At 40.3% G+C, this 13,839-nt stretch overlaps 1 long non-coding RNA gene across 1 annotated transcript; it reads right to left on the bottom strand.

Annotated features, from left to right (window-relative positions):
• Positions 1 to 12,185: 12,185 nt before the first annotated feature.
• LOC141615033 (uncharacterized) lies at positions 12,186 to 13,589 on the bottom strand. Its single transcript, XR_012529564.1, has 2 exons — positions 12,733 to 13,589; positions 12,186 to 12,623 (listed from the first exon to the last, which is right to left on the bottom strand). It is a non-coding gene; the product is annotated as an uncharacterized LOC141615033 (long non-coding RNA).
• Positions 13,590 to 13,839: the final 250 nt, after the last annotated feature.

The following is a 13,839-nucleotide window of genomic DNA, read 5'->3' as shown; positions in this document are numbered from 1 at the left end:
GGAGCCAAAGACAATTAAAACCTTTTGTCCTTGAACCCCAAGCCAAGAAGCATACACGCCCAAGCCGCAACAAGTTTGTCATTGTCGCTAAACCGCCTGTCCCATTTCATTTGTTTACTTTTTTTGTTATTTTCCATTCGAAATTGTAAGATATTTAAGTAGCTTGTTTGTTTCCTAAGTTTAATCTTGACCTTAGATACTAGCTTTAGAATTAAGGGCCAAGATTAGATCAAAGGTCCTATATAAGGAACCTCCTATGCCTTGTAATAGTCAGACTTTGATGAAATGAAAAACCAAACCAGAGAATACTTTCTCCAGTTTAAATCTTCTTAGCTTGAGCATTGCTTCTTGTTAACAAGTCAGGCTTAGTAACACTTCTCTAAGTGTTGATTAACCACCTGTGGCAAAGCATAAACAATTCTGTGCTAGGCTGTGAATTGTTTACTCCTTTGTTGTTCATTTAGATTGATATTTACCTGTGCATAGACTGTGGTATTTGTCAACTAAATTCCCTAAATTATCGATCCAATTTCCTGTGCTTGGACTGTGGAAATTGAGTCTTTAATTATATCCTTTATTTGTTGCAAACTTAAACCAGAAAATCAACCACAAAAACATTTCTTTTATCCTTGTTTTGAACTGTATTAAGTTCATGTGATGGCTGCCTTGAGTAGTCTCTATATCATAGCTTGAGTCCTTGTTTAATCTTGAACTTTTTATCAGTATCACATTAAGTCTCAATATTAATTGTGACCAAGTTTCAGAATTTGTGAGGTTTATTTGCTATTTTATCCACAAATTAGAAGTTCATTGCATTCATCAGAATTTCTGAATGTGTCCCATTTTTGCTGCAAACTTTGTTAAACTCTGAATATTGTGAACCCCTGGGATTTACACTCCAATATGAGTCGTTGTGTGAACCATTTGTCCTTGTTGTTTAGTCCTTGTGACTCGTTGTTTAAACCATTTTTCCTTGTTTATTAGTCCTTGTGACTCGTTGTGAAAAACATTTGTCCTTGTTATTGTGACTAGTTGTGTGAACCATTTGTCCTTGTTCATTAATCCTTGTGACTCGTTGTGTAAACTATTTGTCCTTGTTCATTAGTCCTTGTGACTCGTTGTGGAAACCATTGTCCTTGTTATTGTGACTTGTTGTGTGAACCTTTTGTCCTTGTTTATTAGTCCTTGTGACTCGTTGTGTGAACCATTTGTCCTTGTTCATTAGTCCTTGTGACTCGTTGTGTGAACCATTTGTCCATGTTCTTTAGTCCTTGTGACTCGTTGTTTAAACCATTTGTCCTTGTTTATTTGTCTTTGTAATTCGTTGTGTAAACCATTTGTCCTTGTTATTGTGACTTGTTGTGTGAACCATTTTTCCTTGTTCATTAGTCCTTGTGACTCTTTGTGTGAACCATTTGTCCTTATTCTTTAGAGCTTGTGACTCGTTGTTTAAATGGTTTGTGCTTGTTTATTAGTCCTTGTGACTCGCTTTGTGAACCATTTGTCCTTGTTCATTAGTCCTTGTGACTCGTTGTGTGAACCATATGTTCTTGTTCATTAGTCCATATGACTCTTTGTGTTAACCATTTGTCCTTGTTTTTAGTCCTTATGACTCGTTGTTTAAACCATTTGTCTTTGTTTATTAGTCCTTGTGACTCATTGTGTGAACCATTTATCCTTGTTATTGTGACTTTTTGTGTGAACCATTTTTCTTGTTAATTGGTCCTTGTGACTCGTTTTGTGAACCATTTGTCCTTGTTCATTAGTCCTTCTAACTCGTTGTGTGAACCATTTGTCCTTGTTCTTTTGTCCTTGTGACTCGTTGTTTAAACCATTTGTCCTTGTTTATTAGTACTTGTGACTCGTTGTGTGAACCATTTGTCCTTGTTCATTAGTGGAGCGTAATGGTGGAGGTGTCTTATGTTTTGAGAGACTCAAAGATGAAACCAACAACCTATAGGGCTGTTCAGAATCAAAGTAGCAACATCTTAAAATAAGGACTAAATTCTTGGACAAACAAAGGAAATTAAGGCTATTTTTGTGAGGTAATTTTCTGAAATAAGATGCAACAAAGCAAAGGGATATAATTATCAAACTAATAACCACAAAGAAGCACAGAGATTAGCTTAACAATTTGGATAATTTAAACTGAAGTTACCACAGTCTAAGCACAGGCAACTACACTTTAAATCAACAACAAGGAGAAAATAATCCACAGCAAGCACAGGATTATTCAAGCCTTGCCACAGGTTAATGATCAATACCTACAGCCTAGCACAAGGTATCACCATGCCCGACTCTAACTACAACAAAAATGCACAAGTTAAGAGATTTAAATTTGAGAGAAAACTCAACTTTTTTTCATTCAACATATTCTGAATATTACAATGGAGAATGGCTCTTTATATAGAGCTTACAAATGCAGCAAAATAAAACCCTAAGAAGAAATCTAGCCATTGATGTAAAACTACTTTAATCTAAGGGTTGATTTTGAATAAAGTAAGAGGACAAATTGATAGGATCTGAATGTCAACTATTAAGACAAATAAGAGTTGTTGTAGTGTCTTCTTTTATGGCTCAAAGCTGGTCCTTGCAGTAGAGAAACGAAAAGAGGAGACAAGGAGAAGAAGAGGACAAGTCACACTTTCATTGTGTCTCCTCAAAAGTAATCTGCTTTTGATCACATGTGAGGGTCTCCTTTTCTTGTTTTCTGATGCTCACACACTTGGAATCATTTAAGATCATTTGGCATTCCTGGACGTGCCACTCAAGCCATGTAATTGGACAATAATGCCTCTGCTGCACACATAATGCAAAACAGACAACTTAGTAACATTCAGAAATCAGGCCTTCCTTGCAGGAGCCATAACTTTCTGTTCAGGATGAACTAGGGTGTCTCCCTTATACCATTTGAAAGGTAAATGAGTTAGCTTCCTCATACAGTTGGAATCATTCAAGAATCATGTCTGGATCTTCGGTTATGAGCCTTTGAGTGAGTTCAGGTCAGGATTGAACTGTACAAAGAACTTTCACATATATGTGTTGTATTCAGAAACTCATATCTCTTGCCTCAGGATGAAATAAAATGCCTCACAGGTTCCAAATGAAAGCTACAGGAGTTAGCTTTCATGTCCAAAAGGAATCATCTAAAAATATGGCCTGGAACTTGAGATATAGATTTTTGAGTAAGAACATGTCAGGAATGAATGTTCAGCCGTTTTCCTCTGCAGCATCAGAAACTTTAAAAATTCATATCTTGCAACTCAGATTGGATAAAAATACCCATGATAGCTCAAATGAAAGCTAAGGGAGTTAGCTTTCACCTCCAAAAAGAATCAACCAAGAATAGCCAGTAGATTTTGAGTTATTAAAGTTTTAACACTGACAGGTCATTTCAGAAAACTGAATTGCATTCCTGCGTGACAGTCTTTGAAGCTTGATTGTGAAAAATCTGCTCGATGAATATTGCTGATTCCAAAGCCATTAGAAAGTAGACTTCTTCAAGATTTTATACATATAAAGAACACGAATTTTAAGCAAGTAAAACTCATGATATGATCATCTGAAGTTAGACCTGAAATTCTGAGACTGTTGTGAGTATTTTAGGCTTCCTAAGCTTCATTTGATCAAAAGAAAATGCTTCCAAATTTGTCATTGCCTTGCACAAATTCATGGAATGTATTCTTGGCTTGAAAAATGAAGGACCCTCATCCCTAGCTCCTGCTGCAACCTCCCTAGGTTCAAAAAATTTGACCTCAAATTTCGAATGCATAAAAATCATTTACTCAACATGAGTTCACCCTTTATTGAAAAGAAGTAAATCCTAATTAGATTGAAGGCATCCCAATGAAGTTTCAGGAGATTCAAACCCTTTCAAGCTTGAATGCTACTTCAAGAGAATACATATTATGACCTCCACCAGGATCATAAATCGAAATTGTGAATGGCAAGAGTTGTGTTACACCCTTCCCAAACTCATTCTTAAGGGCTTCACTTCCTTGATTTGATCTTCTTGGGGGCTGGCCACAACCACAAGCATTGATTCCTGGATCATGTACCCAAAGAGTGTGTTTTGGCCTGTTAAGGAGATCAAACCATTGCTGATATTTTAGGCCACTATTTTCAGAATTCTCACAAGCACACTTGGGACACAAGAGGACTTGTTGATGCATACTTCCACCCTCATTAATAAATTGTCTTATAACAGTAGGAGGGAATGTCCTTCCTGGATCAAAGACTATAATAACTTTCCTTGGACTCATAGGAGCAACACCCAGAAGTTCATCAACAAGAATGGAGAATTGGACATTCAAGCCTGAAGCAAGTGCACTCTCATTGCCTCTATTTGTGCCCATTCCTGTTTTCTTTTCAATTGAGTCCATGTACCCTTTAACAGAACGCCAAGGTGGCTCTACTCCAAGCTTAACAACAACAATATCACATGCTAAGACCAGCAGCATATACTCACTCAAGCTCAGACCATAATGAGCATCAACACAACTAGTAGAGCACAATAATGCAATTAAGGGCCTGCCACTGTTTTTGTGCATTATTCTCAACATAAACATCACCAAAAGTGCTGAAAATCTTTCAAGACCTTGTAAAGAACTTGCACTTGATATCCCAGACATTTCCAACAAACCCTTACAATGAATTTTCACAATATTCACCTCAAAATAGAGCAATTTCAGAACTGGCCAGCAGGGTTTTAATTGATCCATTTCACTATTAAAAAGTAATTTCCACTTTGAATGAAGAAGAATAAAAATTTCAGAAATGGACATCATACTTAGCAGCATAGATAACACCCAAGAATGATATTTGAAACCTCTAAACTTCCCAAAACAGTTTACAACATCACCCCATGGCAACATGTAAATGTTACAGTTCATATCACCAATTTTCATGCTTAACATATATGGAATTGTACCCAAATGGTCAAGACTAACTTGTAACCTCACCAACATGTAAAAATGAAAGTGTGGGGTTGAAAGAGTACAAGTTATACCTCCCAAGATGTTGGTTTTGAAGCAAATATCAGGTCTGGTGCATGGAGTCAGATTTGGCACATTTGAGTATGGAACAACCCAAGACTCTTCTCTTGCTTCACCCTTGATTGAATCCCAAACATCTCCACCACTGAACATCATCATGGACAGTCCGGACTTCAAATTTAGAAGGTTAGGCAGCCCTTGGTTCACAACCAGCTCTAAAGGACCCAAATCAGTAACTTGGTCTTTGCTTGCATTATGAAGAAGGTCAAGGTTGGTGTAGGCTTGCCCCTCCTCTTTATCGGTAGTCTCAAATGTGGTGTTGAGTATGGATTTAACCTCAAAACACTGGCTTTCCAAAACAGTAGTACAAGAGCTTTTCATCTCAGTACAAGCAACCATAACTTTTGGCTCAATGCATTTAGACTCATGGTGAACAATATCCAAGCATGGCTTAGCAACCATTTGGTCTAAACCCTTTTCCTTCCTAACTGTTTTGATGGCCCTTAAACTCTCTGTTTCATCTAAGACCTCATGCTTCCTGGGCCTTGCTAAGCTCTCCTCAATATACAAAGCCAAATCAAGCAATTCACTATATGAATGCATCATTTCAAAGTTAATTCTCCTAGCAATTTCAGATTTCAAGCCAAGATAAAATCTGATTACTCCTTGGACAGAATCAACTTCTTTGTCACACACAAAGTGTAATTCCTCAAACAACTTAGCATACTCAATGACACTCAGGGAATTTTGCCTAAGGCTCTTAAGTTCATGATGCGTATACGTAGCGGAAGACTTAATTGTTTTGTTTTTGGGTTTTTGTTGTGTAAAAGATAAAGGATATTTGTTTCGATTCCTTGAGAAGAGATCGAAAACAATGGGATATTTGGTATCACTAGACCTATAGTGATAACAATGGGGGAATTACTCGAAACGCGTCAAGCAACTCAATCTCAAATTGCGGAGCACGTCCTTAGTTTAAGGCAAGATTCGAAAACCTCGACTCTTTGGAAAAGATTGAAACCACCAAGTTTCTCTCTCTAAAATGTTTATACTTCAACTTTTTGATGATTACAAATGAGGGAGGCTAGGTCCTTTTATAGGAAAAAGTCCTTGGCCTCCAAGCAAAGCTTTAAATGCTAGTTGTAAGTTCTAGGATGATTAGATGCATGGAACTTACAACCTAGACCCTTTGACAAATTTTATTCAAACTATGTTGAAAAATGCAAAAATATAAGCTAGGATTCCTCTCCCTTGGTGCCGCCACATTCGGCCCTTCCTCCCTTTGTTCCCATTTGATTTTCTTTTGTTCCCACACGGCATCAAGGGGTGTGCGGTCCTCGAGCTTCAACCGCGCATAATACCTCTCTTTTACGTAAACCCATCCAATTTTCATGCATAAAAAATGTGTTCATTGGGCCTGGTTTTGATTGGTGCTCTATGTCGAGCACGACTTCGTCCATGGGGTCCATATCCGCGTCATCTCCTCCTTCTTGAAAAGGAATTGCCCTCAATTCCTTGATTCCATTATCGTCAATGTAAGGAGATAGATCCCCGACGTTGAAAGTGGCGTGTACCCCATACTCTCCGGGCAACTCGATCTTGTATGCATTGTCGCCTACCTTTGATATTACCTTGTAGGGACCTTCTGCTCGCGGCATGAGTTTGTTTTTGCGTTTGTTCGGAAAACGCTCCTTCCTTAAGTGCAACCACACGAGGTCTCCTTCGCTGAAGGATCTTGGCTGGCGGTTTTTATTTGCCTTGCGCTTGTACATTTCATTAATTTTCTCAATTCTTGCCCTGACTTGATCATGTAGTTTGATCATTGATTTTAATTTGGTTTCCGCATCCTTGTGTATGATTTCATCCTTGGGTAAGGGAATGAGGTCTAGTGGTAAATACGGGTTTATACCATATACGACCTCAAATGGGGAGTGCTTTGTCGCGTAAGTTGGGAGCGGTTATAAGCGAACTCAGCGTGCGCGAGTTTCAAATCCCAATCTTTCTGAGTTTTACTCACCAGACTTCGCAGCATTGTTCCCAGAGTGCGATTCGTGACCTCCGTTTGTCCGTCCGTCTGGGGGTGATGAGAAGTGCTGAACAAAAGCTTGGTTCCCACCCTTTTCCATAACGTTTTCCAGAAGTAGCTTAGGAATTTGGAATCTCGATCGGAAACGATTGTTCTTGGGATCCCGTGGAGTCGTAAGACTTCCCGAAAATACAAGTCCGCCACATTGCTGGCGTCATCAGTTTTGTGACAGGCGATAAAATGGGCCATCTTTGAGAATCGATCGACCACTACCATGATCGCATCTTTGCCTCTCTGTGTTCGCGGTAATGCCACGATGAAATCCATGGATATATCTTCCCAAGGTCGACACGGGATAGGCAATGGTACATACTCCCCGGGTTGGAATTTGCTTTTGGCCATGTGACATGTGATGCATTTTCGCACTATCGCTTGCACGTCTCCTTGCAATTGTGGCCAATAAAAATGTTCCTTGAGGATATCCACAGTTTTGTTTACTCCAAAATGTCCCCCAAGTCCACCTCCGTGGGCTTCTCGAATAAGGAGTTCTCGGATCGGGAGTTTCGGGACACAAAGTCTGTTTCCTTTGAAAAGAAAACCGTCTTGTGTAAGGAATTCTTCCTGAGCCCCGTTTTCGCAAGTCTTGAAGATTTCCCCAAAGTCGGGATCGTTCTCGTAGGATTCCTTTAGTGCTTCGAATCCCAGTAATCGAATATCGAGCACCGTTAATAATGAGTATCGGCGCGAGAGAGCATCGGCCACCACGTTACTTTTGCCAGTCTTGTATTTGGATGAGAAATGGAAAGATTGCAAAAATTCCACCCACTTGGCATGCCTTGAGTTCAACTTTTGTTGCCCATTGATATGGTTCAAGGATTCGTGGTCCGAGTGCAGGATAAAATGGCTTGGTCGGAGATAGTGACTCCAATGTTGTAGGGCCCTTACGATCGCATAGAATTCCTTGTCGTAAGTCGAGTAATTGAGCCTGGCCCCATTCAGTTTCTCAGAGAAGTAAGCGATGGGTCGCTTTCCTTGCACTAACACGGCTCCAATTCCAACACCGCTTGCGTCACATTCGACTTGAACGGGGCGGGTGAAATCTGGTAGTGCCAACAATGGTGCCTCACAAAGTTTTTGGATGATCGTCTCGAATGCCCGTTGAGCAGCCGGGGTCCATACGAAAGTTCCTTTCTTTGTACATTCCGTGATGGGGCTAGCGATGGTGCTGAAATCCCGAATGAACCTTCGATAGAATGAAGCAAGTCCGTGAAAGGATCGGACTTCTGTGACAGTTTTCGGAATAGGCCATGATTTGATCGCCTCAATCTTGGATTGATCGACGGAAACTCCTTCTTTAGAAACCTTGTATCCAAGAAATATAACGCTCTCGACTAAGAACGAGCACTTCTCTTTCTTACCATAGAGTTGCTGCTCCCGAAGTGTGTTGAACACCTTTCGAAGATGTTGGAAGTGATCATCCTTGCTCCGATCAGATCAAGATGTCGTCCAAGTAAACGACTACAAATCTGCCTAGGAAAGGCTTGAGTATTTCGTTCATGAGTCGCATAAAGGTGCTTGGAGCGTTCGTCAAGCCGAATGGCATAACCGTCCACTCGTATAAGCCATGCTTAGTTTTAAACGCGGTTTTCCACTCGTCCCCTTCTCTCATCCGAATTTGGTGATATCCACTCCTCAAATCAACTTTAGAGAAGATCTCGGCTCCATGTAACTCGTCGAGCATATCATCTAGCCTCGGAATTGGAAACCGATACTTGATAGTGATGTTGTTTACGGCTCGGCTATCGATGCACATTCGCCACGTCCCATCCTTCTTTGGGACAAGTAGTGTAGGAACGGCACATGGACTCATGCTCTCACGTACATAGCCTCGTTCCATTAACTCTTCGATTTGTCGCTGTAACTCCTTGGTCTCCATCGGATTGCACCGATAGGCGGCTTTGTTTGGTAAAGGAGCTCCGGGCAGGAGGTCGATTTGGTGTTCGATCCCACGAATAGGTGGTAACCCAGCGGGCAGTTCCTCGGGGAAAACATCTTTGAACTCATCCAAGAGCGAGATTAATCGTCCATCCTTGCTTTCATTGCTAGGCGTTTCATTGACCACCATTAGGTAAACCTGGTTGCCATTGACGATAGCCTCGTCCACTTCTTTCTCACTAGCAAACATGGTCAGGCTAGTGGTCGTCCCACGCTTGGCACTCATAGAACGTACTTCACCTGGCGCCATTGGTTTTAAGACAATTCTTTTTCCCTTACTTACCAACTCGTACTCGTTGCTTCGACCGCGATGCACCACATCCCGGTCATATTGCCAAGGTCGTCCTAATAGGACATGACATGCATCCATTGGCACAACATCGCAGAGGATGTCGTCGTTGTAAGATCCCATGGTTAGTGTCACCTTTACTTGCTTAGTGATTTTCACTTTATTCTCGTCATCCAGCCAATGCAGGGCGTAAGGCTTTGGGTGAGGTGTCGTGGGTAGTTTCAATTTCTCCACCATCTCCTTTGAGGCGACGTTGGTGCAACTGCCTCCATCAATGATTAGGCTACACCATTTGTCCTTCACTCGGCATTTGGTGTGGAAAATTTGACTTCGTTGTTCCGTTTCAATGGGCGATGTTTGAGCTTGCAGGGCTCGGAGAACCAAATTGCAATCATAGCTAGGAGCGACGTAATCTTCGGCGTTCCCGGCGGGTGCCTCTTCCTCATCTCCTTCTAAATTAAAAATACCATTAGTTCTTTCCTCTTCTTCGAACAATTCATCACGACATTTCACGGCCTCTCTTAGTGTGATGGTTCGCTGGCTCGGGCACGCATTTTTGAAATGCCCAAACCCTTGACATTTAAAACACCGAATCTGCGTGGAGTTATTCTCCTTTGAGGCGGATGGTTTGCTAACTAACAAAGACCTGGGGTAGAAGTCATCTTGGGATCGGTGGTGTTCCCCGTTGTGCTTGTCCTTGAGTTGTTCTCATTTTTCCAAGTCCGGCTATTCTCGCCATAGGTGGTTGTCACCTTCGTCTTTCCTTGTGCCTCCACCTTGAGACACATACTACACAAGGTATCGAAATCTGAGTAATTCTCAGAACTCGACAACATGGGCGATGTTGCGGTTTAGACCTCGTAGGAATCGTGCCATCCTTATGTCCTCATCTTCCACCAAGTCTCCCATTAAGGCCAGATTCTCAAATTCGTTGATGTATTCTAGGACACTCAGCCTTCCTTGGGCAAGATCGGTGATCTTACGATAGGTCGTGAGCCTATGCGTTGCGGGGACATATCTTTTCCGTAACTTTAGTTTAAGCACGTGCCACGACGTTATCTTTGGTTTTCCGGCTCGAACTCTTCTGGTCTTAAGGCTTTCATACCATAATGAAGCCCCATTTCTTAATTTCAAAATGGCGTACTTGCAGCTCTGTTCATCATCAAGTCCCTTAAAATCAAACATCCGATCTATTTGTCTTTCCCATTCAAGGTAAGACTCGGGATCCGTGCTTCCCGTGAACTCGGGTAGTTCACTCATTTTGAACTCGTCAATGACTCGTTCACGTCTTGGCTGCCATTTGGGATCGTGTTCTTGCAATTTCTTTAAGGCTCTTTGAAGATCCCTGAGAAAGTTTGGATCGTCGAAGTTCATATTTGGTGATTGGGGTTTTGTGTTTTCGAAAAAAAGGAAGTTTGTTTTTTTTTTTTTTGTCAGTGAACAGTACCGTGAACAGTACCGTGAACAGTGATTCTCGTTTTTTTTTTTTTTTTTTTCTCTCTTTTTTTTTTTTTTTTTTTCAATTCGTGCCTTCAAGATCCAATCGATTAACCCTCAACTTCCTTGCCGAGTTTAATCTTTGAACACCAAGCGCGTTGGATATTCAACTATCAATGGATTGGGACCTCCTTAGGACCGTCTTGATTTTTTTGGGGTGATCAAGAGCCGAAGCTCTGATACCATTTGATGCGTATACGTAGCGGAAGACTTAATTGTTTTGTTTTTGGGTATTTGTTGTGTAAAAGATAAAGGATATTTGTTTCGATTCCTTGAGAAGAGATCGAAAACAATGGGATATTTGGTATCACTAGACCTATAGTGATAACAATGGGGGAATTACTCGAAACGCGTCAAGCAACTCAATCTCAAACTGCGGAGCACGTCCTTAGTTTAAGGCAAGATTCGAAAACCTCGACTCTTTGGAAAAGATTGAAACCACCAAGTTTCTCTCTCTAAAATGTTTATACTTCAACTTTTTGATGATTACAAATGAGGGAGGCTAGGTCCTTTTATAGGAAAAAGTCCTTGGCCTCCAAGCAAAGCTTTAAATGCTAGTTGTAAGTTCTAGGATGATTAGATGCATGGAACTTACAACCTAGACCCTTTGACAAATTTTATTCAAACTATGTTGAAAAATGCAAAAATATAAGCTAGGATTCCTCTCCCTTGGTGCCGCCACATTCGGCCCTTCCTCCCTTTGTTCCCATTTGATTTTCTTTTGTTCCCACACGGCATCAAGGGGTGTGCGGTCCTCGAGCTTCAACCGCGCATAATACCTCTCTTTTACGTAAACCCATCCAATTTTCATGCATAAAAAATGTGTTCATTGGGCCTGGTTTTGATTGGTGCTCTATGTCGAGCACGACTTCGTCCATGGGGTCCATATCCGCGTCAGTTCAGCCCATAATTTATCCAAGATAGAACAAGGTAAGAACTTTAATCTCATGTTCATTTCAAGTTTAAACCAAGATCTTATCCTACTCTTCCCTTCCATTCTCCTTGAAAAATTAAGAGTATTATACCACAACAAAGCAAAACCCTTTAAGCAAGACTGATACGAATTAGAGCAGCGGAATTAAGGACGTTTTGGACAGTGCAGAGGACTGTTCGTACTAGGTACGCGCAGACCTGAAATGGAACGATTTTGAGAACAAAAGAATAAAAATTAGCGGACTGTTTTTGGCGAACCGAACGTACTAGGTACGACCAGTTCTGGATTTTGTATATAAGGGATAGTGTTTTGAACAAGTAAGACCTATTACTTGATCAAAGTGAGTGAGACCAAGACCTATTGATCAACAACTCGAGAATTTCAATTAGAATCGCGTTCTAACTAAAATCAGTTTTGTTTCTACGCAAGAAACGATTTTGTAAACACAAGTTTTCTGAAAATTCTTAGATGATTTTTATTCAAGAACTTGAAGGCATTATATAGCCTCAAGTGAGCCGTGCAAGAGCTAGCAAAGTGAAGAGTTTATCATTTACTCTTCACTTAATTACAATCATTAAAACAACTAATACATTGAACTTAGACAAACAAAAATTTAAGCTAACATTTTATTGTAAAGATAATCTGAAAATGTAAAATAAAAGTGAAGCTTGGACCGTCCTCTCCTCTTGGTAAACGTGCCACAAATCAGCTCCCTTAGTCCATACTTAGCAAATTCGCAAAGGAAGGATAATTGAAGCTTAAAGGCTGAAAATTATGAGCCACAATCAGACTGTCCCCGTGACTGTTCACAACCAGCTCATCCAGCCCGTTAACCAAATTCGAGTCATTAACTTGGTTCGCATCAAAGACACAACCAGTTCAAGCTTCCTGTCCTCAGAAAAACACTTGCTCTCAAAATAGCATTCAACATCATATAACCAAGACACAAATTCTCTACTGTTTTCACCACTAAACAAAGGAAGTGTAAAGGCTTTACCTCTGCCTTTAAGGGCATGAGAGAACTTAGAACACTTATGGAGCATATGGTGTTCCCCTTGGCACAAATCAGGTGGTTTTGGCTGCCTTGGAGCTTCATGGTTGCTGGTTGCTGTCCTTGTATGCACAACACCTTCATGTCCTCTTCTCAAAGCTTGTAAATTCTTCATAGCTGCTGCCATGGACTTGGTACGAGTGCCAAGTTCATGAGCCTTTATCTTAGGACATGGAACATAAGGGATAACACCCTTGGCAACTGATTTACCCATACAAAATCAGAATGCAACACTTTCAAAAAACCAGAATGTTTTGTGATAGGATTATCCCAAGACTAACACAAAGGTGGAATTGTGTTATAACCTTGCTCTGATTACCAATTTGGAGCGTAATGGTGGAGGTGTCTTATGTTTTGAGAGACTCAAAGATGAAACCAACAACCTATAGGGCTGTTCAGAATCAAAGTAGCAACATCTTAAAATAAGGACTAAATTCTTGGACAAACAAAGGAAATTAAGGCTATTTTTGTGAGGTAATTTTCTGAAATAAGATGCAACAAAGCAAAGGGATATAATTATCAAACTAATAACCACAAAGCAAGCACGAGATTAGCTTAACAATTTGGATAATTTAAACTGAAGTTACCACAGTCTAAGCACAGGCAACTACACTTTAAATCAACAACAAGGAGAAAATAATCCACAGCAAGCACAGGATTATTAAAGCCTTGCCACAGTTAATGATCAATACCTACACCTAGCACAAGGTATCACCATGCCGACTCTAACTACAAAAAAAATGCACAAGTTAAGAGATTTAAATTTGAGAGAAAACTCAACTTTTTTTCATTCAACATATTCTGAATATTACAATGGAGAATGGCTCTTTATATAGAGCTTACAAATGCAGCAAAATAAAACCCTAAGAAGAAATCTAGCCATTGATGTAAAACTACTTTAATCTAAGGGTTGATTTTGAATAAAGTAAGAGGACAAATTGATAGGATCTGAATGTCAACTATTAAGACAAATAAGAGTTGTTGTAGTGTCTTCTTTTATGGCTCAAAGCTGGTCCTTGCAGTAGAGAGAACAGAAAAAGAGGAGACAAGGAG

The sequence above is a fragment of the Silene latifolia genome, chromosome 11 (assembly GCF_048544455.1).
Source record: "Silene latifolia isolate original U9 population chromosome 11, ASM4854445v1, whole genome shotgun sequence".
NCBI lineage: Eukaryota > Viridiplantae > Streptophyta > Magnoliopsida > Caryophyllales > Caryophyllaceae > Silene > Silene latifolia.
Note: the sequence above shows the minus strand (reverse complement) of the source record. Positions and strands in the feature narration are given on the sequence as shown.